The sequence below is a fragment of the Ictidomys tridecemlineatus genome, chromosome 11 (genome assembly GCF_052094955.1).
Source record: "Ictidomys tridecemlineatus isolate mIctTri1 chromosome 11, mIctTri1.hap1, whole genome shotgun sequence".
In the NCBI taxonomy this organism is placed as follows: Eukaryota; Metazoa; Chordata; class Mammalia; order Rodentia; family Sciuridae; genus Ictidomys; species Ictidomys tridecemlineatus.
In genome coordinates this window covers 53,064,147-53,071,912 of record NC_135487.1, presented here as the reverse complement: position 1 = coordinate 53,071,912, position 7,766 = coordinate 53,064,147, and the positions used below count along the sequence as shown (strand labels likewise).

The 7,766-nt window shown below is 40.2% G+C and overlaps 1 pseudogene; it reads left to right on the top strand.

Annotated features, from left to right (window-relative positions):
* Positions 1 to 6,222: 6,222 nt before the first annotated feature.
* On the top strand, positions 6,223 to 7,391 carry LOC101976188 (mesoderm-specific transcript homolog protein pseudogene; annotated as a pseudogene).
* The last annotated feature ends 375 nt before the right edge of the window (positions 7,392 to 7,766 follow it).

Genomic DNA, 7,766 nt, shown 5'->3' with positions numbered 1-7,766 from the left:
GGGTCTGCTGTAACCCTGGAGGGCATAGCCAGCCATAAAAGCTGTAATAGATCACTGAATAGTAGTGGAGTGGAGAAGAATCTGGCTTCGCTGGCGCTGGCTGCAACCCTCAGAGCTGACACCAGGAAGCATCCCCTACTGTGATTAGCTGCTAACACTAAAATGGGTTTTCTCATCTGCAGAGGCATGTAGCTTATGTAGTTCCCCTCATCCCCACCCTTGTAGCAGAGGCAGCAAATAGGTTTCACTCCTTCCTCTCTGGTTGCATGGGTCGCATTTAGCCTTAGGGCCTTTGTACTGATTGCATGCCTGGAATATTCTCTCTTCTGATGCCCACACTGTTTACTCCCTTCCAGTTCTCTTCAGAATGAGGCTTATCCTGTCCACTCTTAAGTTGTAACTCCTCTACTCTGTGGCACTATTGAACCCCCAAACCCCATTCTCTCTCTTTTTAAAATCATGCCACTGATCACCCTCTCACATATATTTTTTTAGTTATATGTATTTGTTATCTGACTCTCCTCTCCTGCCCACCCTAAGCCCTCAAGTATAAGTTCAATGGGATAGGATTTTTTTTTTTTGTTCACTGATTAATCAAACTCTAAGTGACCAGAACAGTGCCTTACATAGAATAGACCCTTAGTAAATATTTGTTTAATCAGATATTGCTGAAGGAATAAATATACGTATTTAAAGATGTAATGAATAAACAAGAACATAGGGCCATAAACCTTCTGATCTCTTTTCACATATTAGAAAGGAAGATATCTTGATAGAATTCTATTCTGCTGCTTATGTATATATATATTTTATCTGCTGCTCATATTTTTTAATCACAGAGGTTTTTGACCCTTATCTGCACTTTATTTTTCATACACCCTCCACCCCACCCAAACCTTTGTCTTATATTTTTCCAGGAGCTATGAACCGGTCCATTTTGTAAACTAAGAATTTGTGATCTCTACTTGTCTGTATTGTACACACACATATAAAACCCAATAGATTAAATGGTGCTTAATTGCCAAGGTTCAAGGCTTGTTCTTTCAGTGTAGCATAAAGAGATGATAATGATGAGGAAAAGCAACCTTAAAAGGTTTTATGAAGCTGATTTTTGGATTGGGAGATTTTATAGAATAAAAATTGCTTTATTATAGTGGAAAACCTGCAAGAAGCACAATGAAGATGAAGACAAGCAAATCGAGAAGTACTTAGGAGGTTGAAACAAAAGAAATAAGGAGTAAAGGAAAATTAGAGCATTCTTTACTGCTATTTGAACTTTAAGCTCTCTCTCTCTCTGGCTTTAGCACTTGTAAGCATTTAATCTTTATTAACTGGAAATTTCCGTCAGTAAAGCTTATACTTTGGAATTGCTTATAAGATTTCTTTTGTCCTGTGAATAATATGCATGCATCTATTTCTCTTTGGTCCTGCTTTACTTTGGCAATGAAATGTTGGGCTCAAGGTCTGGAAGATATTAAATATTAAAACAGGATACTTTAAGATTAATCCCTAGGAGACTGTGATCTTTTGAAGAGGGCCTAGGACGTGGTCTTTTGGAGCCCTTTTTTCTGGAGGATTGGTCTCAGAAGATGGCCACAGCCACGTTTATCTGACAGCACTCTTCTGGCCACCCCATGACTTTATATTGTAAAGGTCCAAAGCAGCCTCCTTTTTAGTAAGCAAAGACCACAGTGAGTGGTCTGTTTCCTGGCTGTCCATTATGGACACCCGACATTTGAGCTTCATAGACCCCATCAGTTTGTGGCAAAGTGATGGATTGTGCTTAGCATTCTGTCATTGACCTGCACAGATTTTTGCCATATGTTCCAACTCATCCCCTTAAGATATAGGAAGGGGAAATCTTATTAGTATCATTGGCCACTAAGCAGAAAAGTGTCAGGGATTTTTGCTTTCTCAGCTGGAGCTTCAGCCTTGGCAAGCTGTCCTCTCTGTTTGGGAAGGCATCAAATACTAAGGTCTGTTTATAGACTTATTTGGTCGTTTAGATCTTTTTAAAATGTGTTCTGATTAGTTATATATGACAGTAGAATGCATTTTGACACAGCATACATAAATACATTCTTCTGGTTGTACATGATGTAGAATCCCACTGGCCGTGTAATCACATATGCACATAGGGTAGTAATGTCCGATTCATTCTCCTCTCCTTCCTCCCCCCATGCCCCCTTCCCTCCCTTTATTCCCCTCTATCTAATCCAAAGTAACTCTATCCATCCCTAGTTGGTTGTTTATATCTTATATCTGGTTTGTATTTAAGGAAGTTTTGAAATTATGCTGTAAAATAAGTTGTAGATAGCTACTTTGCATACATAGTCAACTATGATAAATCTAGTTTGATGTCTCTCCAGGAATGTGGCTTGAATGATGTGTCACTTGAGGTAGGTTGGTTACCTTCTCTATTCCTTGGTTTCCTCATTTGCCAAATATTTGTAAGCATTTATTTTTTTGAAAGAAAAATTCCCTTTTCCCAAAAGACATAGAAGGCATACTCCTCACATGTAGATGGATAGAAGGCCAGGTGTGGCTGAAGCAGCCTTCTGGGAGTGGGGGTCAGGGCAGAAGTCTGCAGGTCTGACCCCAACTCACCTGTAGCCCCTGAGACACACTCTGGTTATGACTGGAAATGGAAAAGGTTATGCTCTCAGTCAATTCTACCTCTGACACTCTTGACTTAATAATTTTTTTAAATTCTGTTATTATTCTATGATTTTCTGCAGTCACTAGACAAACCTATAATACTTACCTTACCACAAAAGTTATTTTCTTGGCCCTGAAGAATTCAATCACCAGAGACTGTATCTAAGGAATTAAAAACACAGTTCCTTTTCTTCGGCTTTGATCTGAGCTTTCAAAAATTTCAGTCCATCCCCACAGGTCAGCTGTGGTTGTTAGAACTTGCCGTGTTAACCTCAATACATTGTCTGGTTACCAAATGCTCTGCAGTATGATTTGGCACTGAGTCCTAATAAACAGGTCACACCTGGGAGCGAGAGGGAACTCTCCCATCTGAGAAGAAACAGCTACAACAGATGGTAAAACGACTGAAAACCAGGTGGGGTGATTGTTTAATGACTATTTGAATTAAGTTTGGTTAATTTGGCATGTCTCTAATTATCCTTAGCAACTGGACCCTCTACTCCACTTTGTAAGTTTGGATTTACGTCTTTTATGTAAACTATCAAAACAAGTCCATCTGTGATCCTGAAGCTAAACTTGCCTTCAGTCTGAAGGCAATCCTCATTTCTTTGGTTCTAGCTGTGGGGAGCCCTTAATGCGAGGCTTTTACAATGCTGTGATTTAGTTTTTTCTCAGGTTACTTCTTGTCATCCATGACATGGGTGTTTCCCTTCATTCTTTTGTAAGTTTTTATCAATAAGGTTATCCTCTTAACCTAAAACACATATTAGCATAGTTGTCAACAACCAGAGATGTCAAAACTTCAACCCATGGGCACCGTTGAGAAGACTTTCTTGTAAAATGTGTGCAATAGTGAATTGGTTTCCAGGATGTTTTGAAAGATTAAGAAGTTGTGCCATCACCACCATTGTAATAGCTTCAGAGCCTGACAGCTTCTTTAAAAACTCTCTCTGATTATGCTTGTTACCCATTAATATCAACAACTAATTTGTTAAATACTTATCATATGCTTGGCACTATGAGCAAATTTTTATTTATATGACATCACGAGACTCTTACAATAATCCATGAGGCTACTATCGTTTTTCATTGCTAAGTAGGCTGAAGCCTTTTGGTGAGGTTAAGCAAACTCCTGGCTCAAAGGACCCACAGTTAAGTGGCTGCGCCAGGATCTCACATCCTTAACCACCTATAATCTTCCTCCAGAACAACTTCAGTTCACATGACATCAGTGTAGTGTTCAGAACGTGACTCAAGTCAGGTTTGGGCAAGAAACCTGACTTCGTCGATTTCCTGTCAAAAGCTGTAAGTTCATTATGAATATTAAATGAGATAATGAATATTCATACAGCACTTAAAGTACACAGTGTATATAGTAGGATGCCATCAATGTTAGTTATATGACACTCATTTTCCAATTCCCTTCTACAATTATTTGTTCTTAACTCCTTCATCTAAGCAAAATATTGCATTTATTATTATTTTCTTTAACATTTGGGCCATTGTTACTGATGACAAAAGCCCTCACCTACTGTGAAAAATTCCTCTGAATGTTAGTGCAACCCCAGATAAACCCAATATACATGTTCCTACTCTACAATCGAACTTCCCCGTTTGTGCACTTTAGATCTTTAGGTTTTGATAATGTGGAATGATGTATTTCTGTGTGCTAAGGAACGGGCTTGATGTTATTCAAACACTTCTCATGTGTGCATTTTAAAATAGAGAACAATGAGTTTCTCAAATTCACTGTAGAATACCCTTATGTTTTCTTTTATCCTCTGAGAGCTTCCTGTATTTGTGAACTCCTTTCAAATCAGCAACTGCAGCCTCAACATCTGGATCCTTCCTGCTGCGGGGAGCATAAATTAACTGGTAGCGTCCTGTAAATGTCATAGGCAGGAGCTCAGGGCACACACAGAGGCAGGCCAGGGTGCTTTCAGCATTTAGCAGCTGGTCCCGAGGCAGCAGTGCCTCAGAACTGGTTTTAGCTGACGTCAGATAACGCTGATGTGCACCAGATTGGCTTGTAGTACCAGTAAAACTGACCCCTCCCACTTCCCCTACTGCCCCTGTGCTTGCCAGAGTGCTGGAGACCATTATGAACTCACAGTTGTCATTTGATCTCCATCTGGCTGCTGTCACTAAAGCTGCCTTTTATCGCTTGCCAAAAGTGTAAAGCTAAAGACATTTCTCTTTCTCACAGATCTTTGCTTCTCGTCCTTGCTTTTCTGATTTTCTGGGTAGTTTCAAATAATTCTCCTGTCTGAGGCTATGTACCCACATTAGGAAACAAAGAAACCACTAAATATTCACCTACATGTTGTCTTCTTGTGGAGCTGGATTTAGCAATGGAGATGGGCTGTGGCTTTGTTGACTTCAATTATTCTGTCTTAAATTTGATGTGGTCTGAATTTCTGATATAAATGTGAGATTTGCCTGTATGATCTCAGGCTGTGGTGAGTTTATGAGGTTATGGATCACAACAGTCTAGCCATACAATTATGTAGGACCCTGTATTGCATTAGAATCTGTACAAATTAAACAATAAATATAATAGTAACATGCTATAAATTGGATCTTCTAACAGTTTAATATAATCAGAGGGGACAGAAGAATGAATTCCTAGGTGATGCTTGGAGTACTTAGTCACTAGAATGTTCTCAAAAACAGAAGCTGATCGTAAATTTGGTATCAGCCTGAAGATGTACTGTTAGTGATAATTTGGTAGTTAAGATTTAGCAATATTAGCGCCATAGCCTGAGGATGGCTCTCGGTCTAGGAAGCTCTTTAGGGAGGGTGTCTCACCTTCAAGAAGTGCTGTTGACAGTGACAGTACTGGGACATCTCAGGCTCCATGAGCTTTGGCAACTAATGGAGGATCCTGATTTTTATCTAGTTTATCAAATTAATCCCTTAAAAGGCAATTATAAAGAGCCTTTTATGTATGTTCTTAGTATACTGTTTATAAAAAGTCAAAAGGCACTATATTCTGCATGAATCCTTCCTGTGTGGGGACCTATATTGAAATGTTTCTCTTCGAGTAATGGGATCACAGGTAGTTGAGTGCCCCTGAGTTCAATCCCTGGTGCAAAAAAAAAAAAAAAAAAAAAATTTATCTTCAGCGAAGCACACAGATCTTAAATGCATGACCTGAACTGGAATTTTTTGTTAGTTTGTTTTTTGCAGTGTTGGGGATTGAACCCAGGGGTACTCTACCACTGAGTTTCATCATCCCCAACTTTTAAAAATTTTTTAAAATTTTGAGACAGAGTCTCACTAAGCTGCCCAGGCTATCTCTAACTTGAGATCCTCCTGCTTTAGCTTCCCAAGAAGCTGATATCACAGGTGGCACCACATGGCCAGCTCTATCATCTGCATTTTGACAAATGTATATACTGGTGTAACCCATTCATAATACCAAGCCCAATCAAGATATAACCCAATAATGATATACCACCAGAAAGATATATAACATCTCCATCACTCCAGAAAGATCCCTCTGGCCCCTGTCCACTCAATTGTCACATCCCACAAGCAACCTCTATTCTGATTTCTATCAGCATGGATAAGCATGGGTCACTTTTTGATAAACAACATGGTTTTTTAAAAGAAATTTTTGGAGCACATGCGTGCCCGGTCCTGCAAACATGGAGTCCTGTAGCCCAGGTCTTACCTGAGTCAGGCTGAGGGAGTGAATCCAGGAGGGGCTACTGGCTGTGCCTCTGCTGGCCGCATACCTGCACATCCCACCCCCTCAGCTCTCTCCTACTCTGCACTCATGGAAGACTTCTGACATGTTTTTCACCTATATGGGATTGCACATCTTCTACTAGGACTCTGTGGTTGTAGTTGGCAGTCCTGAGATAATGTGCTTTTACATGGCTTTCCAACTTCCAGCTATGACTGGTATAAGATTTGGGAAGGTTTGACTCTGAGGTTTCATCCAATGATTGCCCTTGAATTCTTAGGCTTTGGCTTCAGTAACAAATGGAGACCACACCACTATTCCATATTTGAGCAGGCCAGCATCATGGAGGCGCTATAATAGGACTCAACCTGTTGTCTCACGAGTGTGGAGACATTGTTGCTAAGGAGCTGCTGTATAGGTGCAAACAAAATGGATCCAGCCAGCTTACCATAAAGAGTCTCTGTCTGTCAAATGGAGGTATCTTTTCTAAGACTCATCGGCCTCTTCTTCTCCAAAAACTACTTAAAGTTGGAGGTGTGCTGTCACCCATCTTCACGAGGTTGATGGACTTCTTTGTATTTTCTCGAGGTTTTACCCCAGTCTTTGGACCATACACTCAATCCTCCGAGAATGAGCTGTAGGATATATTGGCAGGGATTGGAAACAATGACAGGAACTTGGTGATTGACAGTCTCTTACATCAATCAGACGTGTAGAGGATGCTGGGTGGGGGCTCTTGCCTCTGTAACTATTCCCATTCATTTTATCTTTGGGCCATTGGATCCTATAAATCCTATTCAGAACTTTTGGAGCTGTACAGGAAAACGCTGCTGCGGTCTACAGTGTCGATTCTGGATGAGCAGATTAGCCACTACCCACAGCTTGAGCTTCTTGAATGCATGTATGGGCTTCATCAACTCCTTCTGAGCTGGAAAGAGTATCTTTTGTATTATCACCCCCACTTGGGTATCTGTTGTGGATTCCACTTAGGAAGAAATGCCCCAAAGAGGTCCTGGCAATCAAATACTGTTCTCTCACGAAAGTCCACTTTACTCACATTGATGGAACAGAATATAGAAAGAAGGCAGTAGAAATTCTGACAAAATAGTCCACCTCATTCCTTTGACGTCTGATTAAGTATATAGACTTGTCTTTGTGTTTTTTAGGAAATTCTGATGATCATGACTTCTCATGGATGCATAGAGACAGGCAATAGACATTCTTTTGCTTAAAAGACTTAACACTTCTGTGAACTTTGCTGAAGTCTGACAGTGCTAATTTCTGGCCCAACCCCAATTGGAATTTCACAGTAAAGAAGGAGGCGTGGGGCCTGTTACCTCTCCTTGAAAGGCTTAAAAGGTACATGGTTTTTAAAGTTTTTAAAGCAACATAGCTTAAGTGAGAGTGAATATCCCTT